The sequence below is a fragment of the Salvelinus namaycush genome, chromosome 30 (genome assembly GCF_016432855.1).
Source record: "Salvelinus namaycush isolate Seneca chromosome 30, SaNama_1.0, whole genome shotgun sequence".
Lineage (NCBI taxonomy): Eukaryota > Metazoa > Chordata > Actinopteri > Salmoniformes > Salmonidae > Salvelinus > Salvelinus namaycush.
Window position 1 is genome coordinate 27,347,537 of NC_052336.1, and position 16,739 is coordinate 27,364,275.

At 40.8% G+C, this 16,739-nt stretch overlaps 1 protein-coding gene across 6 annotated transcripts in view; it reads left to right on the top strand.

Moving 5' to 3' along the window:
- The first annotated feature begins 1,076 nt into the window (after window positions 1–1,076).
- The window catches only part of LOC120024903 (protein kinase C and casein kinase II substrate protein 3-like), a 38,984-nt gene continuing 23,321 nt past the window's right edge, over window positions 1,077–16,739 (top strand). Inside the window, exons 1-3 of one of the 6 annotated variants that reach the window (XM_038969265.1) lie at window positions 7,111–7,290; window positions 7,536–7,614; window positions 11,911–11,986. The gene's annotated coding sequence lies outside the window, so the exon portion shown is untranslated. Of the gene's footprint in view, window positions 1,140–7,109; window positions 7,615–11,910; window positions 11,987–16,739 lie in introns of those variants that run through there. The other 5 variants (XM_038969263.1, XM_038969264.1, XM_038969266.1 and 2 more) reach the window with 5 other exon arrangements.

Here is a 16,739-nt window from a genome sequence, read left to right on the forward strand (position 1 = left end):
AATGACCATATAGCGCCAAACCTACAGTTGATTTATGATTATTAGGGTAGATTTATAGCACTACTGTTCAACCCCTATTGTACACTTTTCTCACCTTCCAATATTTCATCGATGTATCAACTGAATATGGCAACTTTCAGGATGAATCAAACCACTGTATTTTTTTATCCTCCCATATACTTTGTGCATAAAAGCTCTCCAAACCGTTTTTTTGTATTATTCATAAATACTTTCCTAACCCTAAATAATATACAATATCAGATTTTAAAGCTACCATTGTGGTAAAAATGTTAACTATATTTTAGTGAGTCTGTCAAGAAAATGTTAAGGTAAGGTGAATTTAGAATAAGTGAGACACTTTTTGCATTTCCAAATTCTTTTTCGACATCTATCCAACATATTAGCTCAACACGTGACATTTGTAAAATCCTCAAGATGTTTCCTAATGTCACTGATTTACCATGTGCTTTGTGGGGTGGGCTTACTGTTTGAAGCTTGCTCTATCATGTCAATGAAGTGATGTAATTTTGATCATGTGGTTTCTCTGCAGGGGCTTAGTACCAATAGTAATGATTTTCTCTTGTCAGAACAATAAATACATAGGCCAATATTAAGCTGTCCCAGTTTATGTCCCACTCTTTCTGAATCCACACTACACCAAATTTTAAATGTGATAAATGTGCTGAAACCCCTATTGAATGAGCTTTTCGAGAAAATTTGTTGACCAGCAAGTGGGAGGGTTTTCACCAGTTGAATTTAACTTGCCTAGTTAAAGGTTAAATTTAAAAAATGAAATGTAATCAACTCATGCAAGGGAACCCCACCTGCAAACATTTTTGCCATGCTGAGTTATCCGGACAAATTGGGCTACTTTGAAAACGATGTCGCGGGTGAAAATGTATTAGCCGCAGGTTTTTGGCCTATTTCTAAATTGCACGTCGTCCGCCATGGCATTGCTCTTAAAAATATAGATATATTTCATTGTGACCTGCTGCTGACTGTCTGGCAGTGACGCAGGCTGTTGCTGAGTTAGTGAGGAGGGCCAGAGGGTGGGGTGTGTGTTTGTTGAGGGAACATTAAAGTTATTGGCTGAGTCACGTAAGCGAGAGGAGAGAGAGCAGCACAACTTTTTACCAGTTGTAAGTAGGCTATTTAGATTGTCATTATGGGGACACTTATTTCCAACCCTTTTTCCATAAAACATAATAATACGCAAGAACTAATGCACATCAAATGATGGAAACAAAGCACTGGAAAAAGACTTGGCGCACTAGAGCGCATTACGTAAATTCGCTCGGAGGTGGTTTAAACTGCATTCTACTGTTGACTGCTTAGAGAATACGGTATCGAGCGAAGGGATTTATGCATGCTCAGTTCTTTGGTGTCGGGGTCAGCCCGAGTTGAAATTTGAAATGGTAGTTATGGAACTCTCTTGTGTGGTTCTTTTGCATGGGGAAAAGTCCTCAATTAAACTGACATTAGGCTAAATGTGGAGAATTATACATTTGCCTCTGTTGGCCATCAAGTAGACTATTAATGTATATGCCATTGTAGGCTACCATTTGATCAAATACATATGTTGAAATGTTTATCACTGGAGTCATCAATTTGTGCCACTTGTGTAGCCTACCAGGAGTTGGCAAACCAATTTAATTTTACATCTTTGCTACATCTTGTATAAGCTACTGTAGACTATCTGAAATGACATGTAGGCCTATCAGGGGCTATAGGCTACCTGCCTTTAGCTAAGCAAACTATGGCAAAATTGAATTTAGTCTGTAGCCTATTGAAATGACAAGTCAATCTCACAAAAGTGCCATTTATAACAGTTTGTAGTCTTAACATCTGGCACATAACAGCACAATTGCCATAAAATAGCCTAACATTAGTTTATGTTCATCCAAGTGTTTCTTGCTCAGAGATTTCGAGATCCTCTGTCCAACTTTCATCACTCAAACTCTCCTGTCAGATTTATCTATAGTTATGCACATGTCAAAGGGGATTTATTTACATTTATAAACCTGGTTCGAGACCTGAATGCTAATTGGCTGAAAGCCGGGGTATATCAGGCCATATACCACAAGTACGGCAAAACTTTACTTTTCACTGTTCTAATTACAGTGGTAACCATTTTGATAGCAATAAGGCACCCCGGGGATTTGTGGTATATGGCCAATATACCACGGCTAACGGCTGTATCCAAGCACTCCGTGTTGCATCTTGCTTAAGAACAGCCCTTAGCCGTGGTATATTGGCCATATACCATAACCCTTGTGCCTTATGATGTAATAAAAGAGTTTGAATATGTGGCAAGAGAAAATATAATTTGCCCTTATTAAACCCATCAATGGATGTCGATTCAACTTGTTTGGCTGCTATGATTAAGCAATGTCATAGCTTGCAATGATTATTATTTTAAGGGATGCTCAAATTTAGCTTCTACTGTTCTTACAAGTTACTATGATATTCCTTCTTAATTGGCTCGATAACGTTATGGGAAAAGGGTTTATTGTGTGTGTGTGTATATACACTGCTCAAAAAAATAAAGGGAACACTTAAACAACACAATGTAACTCCAAGTCAATCACACTTCTGTGAAATCAAACTGTCCACTTAGGAAGCAACACTGATTGACAATAAATTTCACATGCTGTTGTGCAAATGGAATAGACAAAAGGTGGAAATTATAGGCAATTAGCAAGACACCCCCAATAAAGGAATGGCTCTGCAGGTGGTGACCACAGACCACTTCTCACTTCCTATGCTTCCTGGCTGATGTTTTGGTCACTTTTGAATGCTGGCGGTGCTTTCACTCTAGTGGTAGCATGAGACGGAGTCTACAACCCACACAAGTGGCTCAGGTAGTGCAGCTCATCCAGGATGGCACATCAATGCGAGCTGTGGCAAGAAGGTTTGCTGTGTCTGTCAGCGTAGTGTCCAGAGCATGGAGGCGCTACCAGGAGACAGGCCAGTACATCAGGAGACGTGGAGGAGGCCGTAGGAGGGCAACAACCCAGCAGCAGGACCGCTACCTCCGCCTTTGTGCAAGGAGGAGCACTGCCAGAGCCCTGCAAAATGACCTCCAGCAGGCCACAAATGTGCATGTGTCAGCATATGGTCTCACAAGGGGTCTGGGGATCTCATCTCGGTACCTAATGGCAGTCAGGCTACCTCTGGCGAGCACATGAAGGGCTGTGCGTCCCCACAAAGAAATGCCACCCCACACCATGACTGACCCACCGACAAACCGGTCATGCTGGAGGATATTGCAGGCAGCAGAACGTTCTCCACGGCGTCTCCAGACTCTGTCACATGTGCTCAGTGTGAACCTGCTTTCATCTGTGAAGAGCACAGGGCGCCAGTGGCGAATTTGCCAATCTTGGTGTTCTCTGGCAAATGCCAAACGTCCTGCACGGTGTTGGGCTGTAAGCACAACCCCCACCTGTGGACGTCGGGCCCTCATACCACCCTCATGGAGTCTGTTTCTGACCGTTTGAGCAGACACATGCACATTTGTGGCCTGCTGGAGGTCATTTTGCAGGGCTCTGGCAGTGCTCCTCCTAATCCTCCTTGCACAAAGGCGGAGGTAGCAGTCCTGCTGCTGGGTTGTTGCCCTCCTACGGCCTCCTCCACGTCTCCTGATGTACTGGCCTGTCTCCTGGTAGCGCCTCCATGCTCTGGACACTACGCTGACAGACACAGCAAACCTTCTTGCCACAGCTCGCATTGATGTGCCATCCTGGATGAGCTGCACTACCTGAGCCACTTGTGTGGGTTGTAGACTCCGTCTCATGCTACCACTAGAGTGAAAGCACCGCCAGCATTCAAAAGTGACCAAAACATCAGCCAGGAAGCATAGGAACTGAGAAGTGGTCTGTGGTCACCACCTGCAGAACCACTCCTTTATTGGGGGTGTCTTGCTAATTGCCTATAATTTCCACCTTTTGTCTATTCCATTTGCACAACAACATGTGAAATGTATTGTCAATCAGTGTTGCTTCCTAAGTGGACAGTTTGATTTCACAGAAGTGTGATTGACTTGGAGTTACATTGCGTTGTTTAAGTGTTCCCTTTATTTTTTTGAGCAGTGTGTATATATATATATGTATATATATATGTCCTATATTAAGCAAACCAGACAGCACGATTTTATTTTAAAATGTTATTGAATTTACAGATAGCCAGTGGCACAGTTCAACACTCAGCCAAAATTCACAAACGAAGCATTTGTGTTTAGTGAGTGCCCTACTTCCCTTGATCTGGCACTCACTAAACACAAATGCTTCGTTTGTGAATTTTGGCTGAGTGTTGAACTGTGCCACTGGCTATCTGTAAATTCAATAACATTTTAAAATAAAATCGTGTTGTCTGGTTTGCTTAATATAGGACATTTTAAATGATTTATACTTTTACTTTTGATACTTAAGTACATTTAAAACCAAATACTTTTAGACTTACTAAAGTAGTATTTTACTGGGTGACTTCATCTCAGGCGCCGCTCCAGACGGGTATACTAAAATGCTGGTTCGAGGAGTTAGCAAGGTAACTTTGGTCGGCTGTGAGTTCCACTGGTCATACGAAAGTGGCTCACCTTTTTGACAGGTACATTTCTATGGCAACGAATCCTTCAGAACTAACCAGAGGGGTATCCTAAGAAGCAAGCTAGATCTACTCAGGGTTTTCTAAAGCTAACCAGCTTCAGTTAGCATCACATTCCAACTCAGGCTTCTTCTGGACTACGACTGGATATTGCTCATCCGCCTGCCGCTAACTAGCAGGCTTGTAACTGACGCTTGTATGTCGCACATGGCTAGTTGAACACCGAACTCATCATTTTGACACAATGCTGAAACATCAATCAATGGGCAAGTCTGTGTCGAAATCAAAATGAAAGAACAATTATCGTGCAAATTCAACAGGCTATGGTGTGACATAGGCTTTCAGAAGTGCCGTCTTTATTTTATTACTTATCGTTAATGCTGTCTTTGGTGTGCTTATCAATGCACAAGCAAATGTTTTTCCCCACTCCTATCAATATTTGTTTATTTATTAAGTCATACAAGTGTTACTGCGCGTGAAGTTTAAAATGCATTCTGTCATTACTAAATATGTAATATGATTTATTTGTTTACACAAAATACATTTGATTAATAAAATATGGAATCAGTCATCTTCCTCAAATGAAGGGGATGATGAAATCTTTGCAAACTGGAGGGAATCTGATTGAATTAGTCCTCAATTTACAGCTCAGCCATTTCATTCAGGCTAAGTGGAGTTAGCCTGGCGTAGGTTAGTTCTGAAGGATTCATTGCCATAGAAATTGACCTGGCTAAAAGGTGAGCCACTTTCATATGACCGGGTGCCCACACGACCCATACACATGGTCTGCGGTTGTGAGACCTGTTGGATGTACTCCCAAATTCTCTAAAACGACATTTGAGGCCGGTGATGGTAGAGAAATGGACATTAAATTATCTGGCAACAGCTCTGGTGGACATTCCTGCAGTCAGCATGCCAATTGCATTGTGTTGTGTGACAAAACTGCACATTTTAGAGGGGCTTTTATTGTCCCCAGCACAAGGTGTAATGATCATGCTGTTTAATCCACTTGTTGATATGGCACACCTGTCAATTGTGCTCACTAGCAGGGATGTAAACAAATTTGTACACAACATTTAAGAGAAATAAGATTTTTCTGCATATGGAACATTTCTGGGACCTTATATTTCAGTTCTTGAAACATGGGACCAACACTTTACATGTTGCGTTTATTTTTTTGTTCAGTGTAGTTCAGCATCGTCCACATTGTACAGGAAACTTCCAGCGGCAAAAAAATCACAAAGCAATACATAGAATTTGTATAGCAGTCAAAGTGAAACCGCGTTGGGTTAAATTTGCTATATATAGTGCATTCGGGAAAGTATTCAGACCCCTTCACATTTTCCACATTTTGTTATGTTACAGCCTTCTTCTAAAATGGATTTTTTTGTGGCCTTTTATTGTCCCCAGTACAAGGTGCACCTGTGTAATAATCATGCAGTTTTAATCAACTTCTACATATATGACACCTGTCAGGTGGATAGATTATCTTGGCAAAGGAGAAATGCTCACTAACAGGGATGTAAACACATTTGTGCTAAATCATTTGAGAGAAATAAGCATTTTGTGCATAATGGAACATTTCTGGGATCTTTTATTTCAGCTCATGAAACATGGGACCAACACTTTACATGTTGCGTTAATATTTTTGTTGGGTATTTTTTTTAAACGTAGTGGGTGGGGATGTGTTCCAGGGAACATCACAAATCAGTCCAGCTTTCTTCTCATAGAACAACCCCCGTTGTGGTTTCCTCTTTTTCTTCATTAGCCTACAGTTGCTCGGGGTCATTGAAGGTCCACTCAACCATGTGTCTCTCCTATAACTTCTCAGATCCATTTGATAGAAGTTATTATTTCTGAGAAGTTATATGAGAGACACATGGTTGATTGTGCCTTTAATGTCCTCCAGCAACTGTGAGCTATAGTAGGTAAACCAGTAAACAGATCTGTCAGATTGAGAGGTGTGGGAGTGGTGTTTCTAGAATAATCTCTGCTCTAACATTATCACTACAGCCAAAGATCTGCATGTAATAGCCTAATGACTCCTCAAAGTCCCTCAGGGTGAATTAAGCATTATGTCAGAAGAGAAGGACATACTACAGCACTCTTCAGCATATTTCCAAAAGATTGAGGTCAAATAATAGTTCTAGCCTACAGTTTAGGTCTTTATCATCCATTTGTTTTTCCTTACTCATAGATCACATCCAACCTCAAATCATCTCACACTATTTGCTGTGGTCTGTTGAAGATTATTGTATTGAAAAAAGTATTGTCATTCGGCTACAGTAGGCTACTTTCAACAGAAACCAGACAAAATACTAATTGTGTGATTTACCTGATGACCTATAGATGGTGCTGTTCACAAGTAATTGAATAAGGTAGTTGACCAAGCAACAATTGTTTGGCATAAATCAATAAAATATATTGATTCCACAGACACGTATGTTATGTCAAGTAGACTTGTAGCCTATGTGTTGAGTGATAATTAATGAAAAAGGTTTGATTCACATGACCTGACCATAATTATCACTGTGAGCTAGAGACTCGTCTCTAGCCAGTAAAGGGTTAACGCATGTAATTGGATGAATGGATATTGTAGTTCGCCACCGCGTCTAATTACACAGCGTTGGAGACCTCTCCAGAACATCCGGGAGGATTGCCTGTACTTACAGGCCCGTCGGATAGCACAAGGTTTGGGGCTTCTGTTGCACTGTTTCTGACTAAAGTACATTTAACGCCGATGATGATATTAGGCCTACTTCGTGAATTTGAAGGGGCATGAAATCGAATAATTATAACTTCGTTGCAATGGCAGAGTGGTATCTACGATGGCCTTCACTTTCTTCGGGAAAGTTCTTGAGTGAAATTGTTGATGCACTCTCGGTTATGAAGAGAATAATATTGTTTGCATCTCTCGCCTATTTGGTTTGATCAAGGGATTGCTTTGGGAATTTTCGCTCCGGAGTTGGTAAGCTTCTCCAGCGCCGAGTGACGAATGATTTGAAGCTGCAACAGGTAGGTCGCAAACTGGATGGAAACAATAGTAGACACGTTCTATTCTATTATGGTCGCCAAATTGTTAGTTTTGTTACAATTCGACTCGTGTTTGCGTTTGTTCCATTGTTGCCTTGAACAGAAGTTACATTGTGTCGATAATGACCTAGAGTTGTCACCCAGGCTAGGCTAAACCAATAGCGTAACTACGACTACATGAATGTAAGATCAAACATACATCGTGAATTGTGTTGATGGGTGACTCTCTATTGGGTACATTATCACATTGTTTGGAATCACATGTGATATCAACTATTATGCTACTGCTATTCGACAGCAAGCTATGTTGGAAAATATTCAAGATTTGACGGTTTGTGTAAAACTGTGAAGTGAATTTGAGATTAATAAACGTTGTGTAGGCCAACTGACAGACAAAGCATTTGCTCAATCTTTTTCAATCGATCAACAATATGGCTATTAGTTGTATTGTTGAGCAGAACAACTGCCAATATCCATAGGCTAAGTTACACAGGATAAGTTGAGGAACTTCCTATTGAATATGCATTTCTCTGTTGCAATATGAGAACAACCCCACCCTTTTTAAAAGCAAGTGTAATTTCATAGAAATATAGATTTGAGTCGTTATAAGCACGACCCCTGATATGCCTGATCCCAGCATACTTTGACGAAGCAAGAAAATCGGTACAGAATATTTTAGAGTATGGCTAGTCTGATACTTGTGCTAGTTATTGTTCAGCAAACCTGCTTCCTTTATCCAACAGAATTGGATCTTATTCTGGTCTCATGTATTGCTGTGTAGCCTATATGTTTATCCTGGGAACCCCAGCCCTTCTTTGAGGACTGGTTTGGGAAACACTGGCCTGGACTTGGTACACTATGTTAATGTATGACACATCACATTGAGACAATGCCCTTGCCTAACTTTAAGGCACAATGCATTAGACCCTGTGTGTCTAATGTAGCCTGTTGTGGTCTCACACTTGCTGCCAAGCTTTCTCATTGCTTAAATAACCCTTCCTGCTGTTCTATCTTGAGCCGGGAGAGCTGTCATTGAGAATATCCTGCACTATAAGAACTGTGGTTTAGAAATGAGAGATTCAGGCCATCTGCAAGTAGCTAAAATAAGGCTGAATCAGCCTTTCCTTTGGCTTGTTTTTGTAGGACAGTACTAACTGTACTTTAATTTAACTGGGCAAGCCAGTTAAGAACAAATTCTTATTTACAAATGCCTACCTCTGCCAAACCCTGGTGACGCTGGGCCAATTGTGCACCACCCTATTGGACTCCCAATCACGGCTGGCTGTGATACAGCCTGGAATCAAACCAGGTTCTGTAGTTACGCCTCTAGCACTGAGATGCAATGCATTACACGGAACCCAAACCGGTGCGGCGCGTGCCATCGTGCACAAATGTATTTTTGAGTTATTTTACCTGAATTGCACAAGGTCCTCTACTCGCCAGTTAATCCACACATAAAACGGTCAACCGAATCGTTTCTAGTCATCTCTCCTCCTTCCAGGATTTTTCCTCTCTTGACTTTATATTGCGATTGGCAACTTTCATAAATTAGGTGCATTACCGCCACTGACCTCGTTCGTCTTTCAGTCACCCACGTGGGTATAACGAATGAGGAGATTGCACGTGGGTACCTGCTCCTATAAACCAATGAGGAGATGGGAGAGGCCAGACTTGCAGTGCGATCTGTGTCAGAAATAGAGCTGACTTCTAATTTAGCCCTTGACAACGCAGACGGTCGTTGGCGCAGTAATTGAATAATATAGATTTCAGAATTTATTTTGAAACGCACACGACGAGAGTATTGTAATCGGCCTGTTAGACCGCTGCGCCACTCGGGAGCCGCAGTCCAATGATAGTTGACATTGCTTTTAACTCCTTCCGACATTAGATTATTCCCACTTACAATCCTTGAAACTAAAGTACAGAGATATTCAAAGCCAGTCGTTGAGGGCCTCAGTACTGCTGGTCTTCTTTTTTTCATTGTAGGCAACCCGTTTTGATTATTGACACCTCAGAGATTTTAGCACATGACTGTATGCTTTTTTTATTCCTTTGTTCTAAGTTATTGGACATTGGTTGTGGAACAAACACATCTTTGTTTCACATTACCAACACTGGGATTTGAGGCTCACTTGGCCCACAAGGGTAGGGTACATGGAGCTGTGCTGTGGCCAAACAGCGGATCCTTTTACTGGGGTAAGTGCTCCATGGAAGATTTGCAGCAGTGCAAACCATTGGGCTTGAATTGAGGTGGCATTTTAGTTATATTCTTGCGTGTGCAACTGACCAGCCACTAAATATTATTTAATCTTTCAAACAATCTAATAAGAGTATGAGATTCACCTCAGGAACTGTATACACAACATTAATTTGTAAACATTCCTGTATCACTTGGTGACAGTGGAGAACACTTTGCATCACTGTCCTATCCAGAGTTTTCCAAAAATCTGTCCTGGGGCCTCCCCCCTAGGTGCATATTTAGTTTTTTGCCTTAGCACAACACAGCCGATTTACAAATAATCAAAGCTTGATAATGAGTTGGTTATTTGAATCAGCTGTATAGTGCTAGGGAAAAACCCAAAACATTTGGGGAAACTGTGCTATCTAGATCCTTTAGCCTGCCTGCTTATGTAACTAAACCATGTCACTCATTGAAATAATCCATGACTTCAGTTGTCAGTGACTGACATGCCTGATCACTGAAGTCATGTGCTTCAGTGGAGGGCCCTCTGGATCTGTTCATTCTAAGGGATGGGCTTGTATTAGCATCCTTGAGTGCAAAACAGTTTGAGTGGTTGGATCCCTGTTTGCGTGCCCCAAACATGTCTATCAACTCAAAGTAACTTGCAATAAATGTATGGGTATCTGGAAAGCTTTAATTTAAGTAGAGGAAATGCAGTTTGTTGACAGGGAGGATGTCTCGGTTCTGTTAAGCGGCCGTATGCTACAGCAAGTGAGAGAAGCGTGATTAATGTTAGCCTGATATAGCGAAGCAATGTCTAATATGCCTTGGGGGGGATGTCACCTGCTTTCAGTTTCTTTGGTCGTGTCTACACTTGACACTTACATGCGTCTTCTGCTATCAGAATTCAAAGATCGCATTGAAAAGACGGGTCTAGATGCACAATTTGCTTTGTGGTCTGACTGTGTTCAGATCTGGCTGACCACTTCAGGAGTTGGTCTGGGATCTCCCACAAGTCTCCAGAAAACTAAAGTTTTGGGACCGAGAAGAACCTTTCGTTACGTATTTTGCGGAAATACATTCCTAGAGTATGAGGAACGTGTTTGCTGGCCTTATGCTGTTCGGCTAGCTAATATTTAGAAAAACGTATTTTTTGGGGGGCTAGAGTTATGCTAACCCGTTTGCAATCCCTTTTAGCGTTGCTTGCTGGCTACAGAGGTTAGGGAAAGGGGGATACCTAGTCAGTTGTCCAATTGAATGTATTCAACTGAAATGTGTCTTCTGCATATAACCCAACCCCTCTGAATCAGAGAGGTTAGCTGGCTAGGTAGCTACAGTAGTTACTACTGCCATCAGTTATTTAAAAAATGTGTTCCAACCCCTAGTTGAAATTGAGAATGTTTAGTGTTCACATGTATTTGTTTGATTTACAACTGCAAAGGACAATATTTTTAAATTAAATGTAAGATTATTCACTTAAGTAAAAAAGGCCTGGACTAAATGATTCAATAAATATGGTTGAAAGCAAGTGATTCTCATTCGTATAATTTCTCACCTCTGGTAAATTGCAGGTGCAACAAGGTAAAAATAGCCATTCGACCAGTTAAAAAAAATATATATATATGTTTTAAAGGGAACTGAACTTCTGCTCCATTTTAAAGTGCAAGGGTGCCAATATATTTGACTTCATCTGTAAGTAACCATGTCTAAGCCCCCCCCCCCCCCCCCCCAGCCCAGGGTTGGTAACTTAACATTGGGGCTGAAGTTCCAGCATTTCTATGGTGTTAAAATGGATTCCTTCTCTTTATTTGATTCTTAGCAGGTTATTTTAGTTGTGATCATGACCTTCCATAGTTTGAGGGTCTCTTCCAAGACCACCACACTGCGTAGGTTTCCAGCACACCCATGACTGGTTATCCAATACTTCTGTGTGTGGCATTTCACTCTCTAATTCAGAATCTGCCACCTTTTGGAGCCAGGATGTATTATAACCATCTGACTGCCAGCCTCAGTCACACTGACCGTGAGTGGTTCTCCTCCACTTCTCATGCTGTGCTCCTCTATTCTCCCTGTCACACACTTCCTCTTTCTTCCAGTACTACAGAGAAAGCCGAGTTCCTCGACAGGGACCTCATCTTTGACCTCATCCCATCTCATTTAAGTTAATCTTGGGTAAGTCCTCTTCGGGATCCACTCCTATGCAATTTGTGGATAATGCATTTTTATGTTACATTTTTTGTTGTTGCTCTGACTGGATATTTTTGGATTGGGTAGTTTGTCTGACCTTTGGGGATATTGCTATGAGGTTTCTGTCATCTCCCTCAGTCTTCCTCTACCATACTAGAGGTCGACCGATTTTTATAATTTTTCAACGCCGATACCGATAATTGGAGGACAAAAAAAAGCCAATACCGATTAATCGGCCCAATTTTTCTTTAAAAAAAAATAATATTTCTATTAACGACAATTACAACAATACTGAATGAACAATGAACCCTTTTATTTTAACGTAATATAATACATACATAAAATCTATTTAGTCTGAAATAAATAATGAAACATGTTCAATTTGGTTTAAATAATGCACAAACTCAGTGTTGAAGAAAGTAAAAGTGCAATATCTGCCATGTAAAAAGCTAACGTTTAAGTTCCTTGCTCAGAACATATGAAAGCTGGTGGTTCCTTTTAACATGAGTCTTCAATATTCCCAGTTAATAAGTTTTAGCTTGTAGTTATTATAGGTATTATAGGACTATTTCTCTCTACCATTTGTATTTCATATACCTTTGACTATTGGATGTTCTTATAGGCACTTTATTATTGCCAGCCTAATCTCGGGAGTTGATAGGCTTGAAGTCATAAACGGCGATGTGCTTCAAGCATTACGAAGAGCTGCTGGCAAACGCAGTAAAGTGCTGTTTGAATGAATGCTTACGTCCCTGCTGCTGACTGAGCGGTGGTAGGCAGACTGCTCTATCAAATCATAGACTTAATTATAATATAATAACACACAGAAATACGAGCCTTAGGTCATTAATATCGTCAAATCCGGAAACTATCATTTTGAAAACAAAGTTTATTCTTTCAGTGTAATACGGAACCGTTCCGTATTTTATCTAACGGGTGGCATCCCTAAGTCAAAATATTGCTGTTATATTGCACAACCTTTAATGTTATGTCATAATTATGTAAAATTCTGGCAAATTAATTACGGTCTTTGTTAGGAAGAAATGGCCTTCACACAGTTCGCAATGAGCCAGGCAGCCCAAACTGCTGGATATACCCTGACTCTGCTTGCACAGAACGCAAGAGAAGTGACACAATTTCCCTAGTAAATATTGCCTGCTAACATGAATTTCTTTCAACTAAATATGCAGTTTAAAAAAATATACTTGTGTATTTATTTGAAGAAAGGCATTGATGTTTATGGTTAGGTACATTGGTGCAACGATTGTGCTACTTTCGCAAATGTGCTTTTGTTAAATCGTCACCCGTTTTGGGAAGTAGGCTGTGAATCGATGATAAATTAACAGGCACCGCATTGATTATATGCAACGCAGGACAAGCTAGTTAAACTAGTAATATCATCAACCATGTGTAGTTAACTAGTGATTGTGAGGATTTGTTTTTTTAGAAGTTTAATGCTAGCTAGCAATCCTCGTGGATTGCAATGTAATTGGGCATAATCGCCATCCAAAAATGCTGATTACCGATTGTTATGAGAACTTGAAATTGGCCCTAATTAATCGTCCATGCCGATTTAATCGGTCGACCTCTATACCATAATTCACATAAGAATGCCTGGCCTCTAATCCGATAATTAGAATGTGTGAAGTCTTTCTCCGCAAAAAAGATGTTACTCAGTCACTATCGATAGCAATCAATGATTAATATTATCTGGTGAGTTCTTACATGCCATACATTTTAATGCTTCAGTACTATGCACCACTAGTGTTTCCTTTGCTGTGTAGCAACGCAACTGTTTGCTTTGGTTTGTGAAATTCTGTGGGAGTATCACCTTGTGTTCAGTGCACGACTGCTCTATATTTAGGAGTTGTACAGTGCATTCGGAAAGTATTCAGACCCCTTTTCCACATGTTACGTTACAGCTGTCGTGTCTTTGGCATCATTAAAGTGAAGACTGTTTATCAAATCATTATCAATTCTCTGTAATAATAATTACGTGATTACACTAATCATGGAAATGTAGTTAACTAGGAAGTTGGGGCACCAAGGAAAATCTTCAGATTACAAAGTTATAATTTTCCTAAACTCTTCAGATATTTAAAATCTGATCAATTAGTCGTCTAATTCATGAATTATTCTTTACCTCACGTTAGTCTCATTCCAAACATCGTAAATTGTTGGTTATCTGCACGAACCGAGCCTTTATTATGAATCATCCATACACCAATTGTCTTAATCATTTATTTACTAACTAAATAATCACAGAAATGCATAAACAAACAACACAGTAGATATGGATACAAGGAAATGATAGGGTAGGTTCCCTAGTGGTCTAAGCCAATATGACGGCTTGGTGGACAAAGGGAAGTGGGTGTGGACTGAAAAGGGCGGGAAAGACAAAAGGAGTCACTTCACAGTTGATAATTATATTAATTGAAATGCCAATCCTTTGCACATGAACGCTCACTCATTTGGGAATAATTACAATCAATATATATTTACGACCAGTGTGTCGTTGTGATCTCTGTTGAAAGCATCAGTCCTTCTGTTGGAGAGTCAGTTCATCGTCTCTCTCTCTCTGCTTCCCTAAAGATCAAAGTCTTTCGTGGTTAGAATGGATACTTCAGTGTACCATTCAGATATGTTCTCATAGAATAGATGTTTCGGAGGTTGTCGGCATTCGCAATCCCAGGTTTACATAATTTGTAGCTGCAGACTAGTAATTAGTATCTAAAATTTGCTCTTATTCTGTAGGGATCGATAGTCTGTTTAACAATTTCCAGCCGTGTAGCCAATGCTCCACATGGTATGGTTAGGAATTCAATAACCTTTCGCAATCACAGCTCACGCTTTGGGTTTGCTTAGTCTTGGTACTCAAACCTGTGCCACCTCAGCTTACACAGAGGTATGCGTGGTCTGAAGAGGATTTCCTCAGGAGGGGTTTTTATTCGTAGCAATACAATTCTTTCACATTAAAGGTTTAACATTACATAATTTCACAAGAATTGGATGCAAACCCCATAATTGATAACTGTCTCTCTGAATATCTACATTTATGTGTTTCCTGTCCTCTCTGAGGTCACCAAATGAAACACACTCGTCATACCCGTCCCTTAAGTGTCCATGGACCAATCCCACCTTCTCACAAGTGGGCATTTTGTATCAAATTCCCATTTGGGGATTTAGGAGTTCGCCATGTGAAATCCTTTGTTCTCTGTGTGTCTCTTTTTGCATTGCCAGGGGAGAGAGTCTCCTCCAGGAATGTACAACCTGAGATAACAGAACCTGGGTGTAGGAGAGAGAGGTGGATGCCACGATCTATACCCAGAAAGGGCCATATCATGACACAGCCTTGTTCTAAAATGTATTAAATAACACATTTTCCTCATCAATCTACACACAATACCCCATAATGACAGAGCAATTATTTTTGTTGACATTTTTGTATATTTATTTAAAATAAAAAATTACCTTATTTGCATAAGTATTCAGACACTTTGTATTGCGACTTGAAATTGAGCTCAGGTGCATCCGGTTTCCGTTGATCATCCTTGATGTTTCTACAACTTGATTGGAGTCCACCTGAGGTAAATTCAATTGACTGGACATGATTTGGAAAGGCACACACCTGTCTATATAAAGTCACACAGTTGACAGTGCCTGTCATAGCAAAAGCCAAGCCATGAGGTCGAAGGTGTTGTCCGTAGAGCTCTGAGACAGGATTGTGTTGAGGCATTTAAGGCCCCCAAGAACACCGTGGCCTCCATCATTCTTAAATGGAAGAAGTTTGGAACCACCAAGACTCTTCCTAGAGCTGGCTGCCTGGCCAAACTGAGCAATTGGGGAGAAGGGCCTTGGTCAGGGAGGTGACCAAGAACCCGATGGTGACTCTGACAGTGCTCGTCTGTTGAATTGGGAGAACCTTCCAGAAGGACAACCATCTCTGCAACACTCCACAAATCAGGCCCTTATGGTAGACTCACAAGATGGAAGCCACTCCTCAGTCAAAGGCACATGACAGCCCGCTTTGTTTGCCAAATGGCACCTAAATATTCTGACCATGAGAAACAAGATTCTCTGGTCTAATGAGACCAAGATTGAACGCTTTGGCCTGAATGCCAAGCGTCACGTCTGGAGGAGACCTGGCACCATCCCTACTGTGAAGCATGGTGGTGGCAGCATGATGCTGTTGGGATGTTTTTCAGCGGCAGGGACTGGGAGACTAGTCAGGATTGAGGCAAAGATGAATGGAGCAAAGTACAGAGATCCTTGATGAAAACCTGCTCCAGAGCGCTCAGGACCTCAGACTGGGGCGACGGTTCACCTTCCAACGGGACACTGACCCGAAGCACACAGCCAAGACAACCCAGAAGTGACTTTGGGACAAGTCTCAATGTCCTTGAGTGGCCCAGCCAGAGCCCGGATTTGAACCCGATCGAACATCTCTGGAGAGACCTGAAAATAGCTGTGCAGCAATGCTCCCCATCGCTGCCAAAGGTACGTTTATAAAGTACTGAGTAAAGGGCCTAAATTCTTATGTAAATGTGATATTTTTTTATAAACTTAAAAATATTATTTATTTGCTTAGTCATTATGGGGTATTGCGTGTAGATAGAAATTTATTAAATACATTTTAGAATAAGGCTATAACGTAACAATGTGGAAAAGTCAAAATGTCTGGATACTTTCTGACTGCACTGTGTTGCAGAAATCCAACAAGGAAAGTATTTGCAGAACA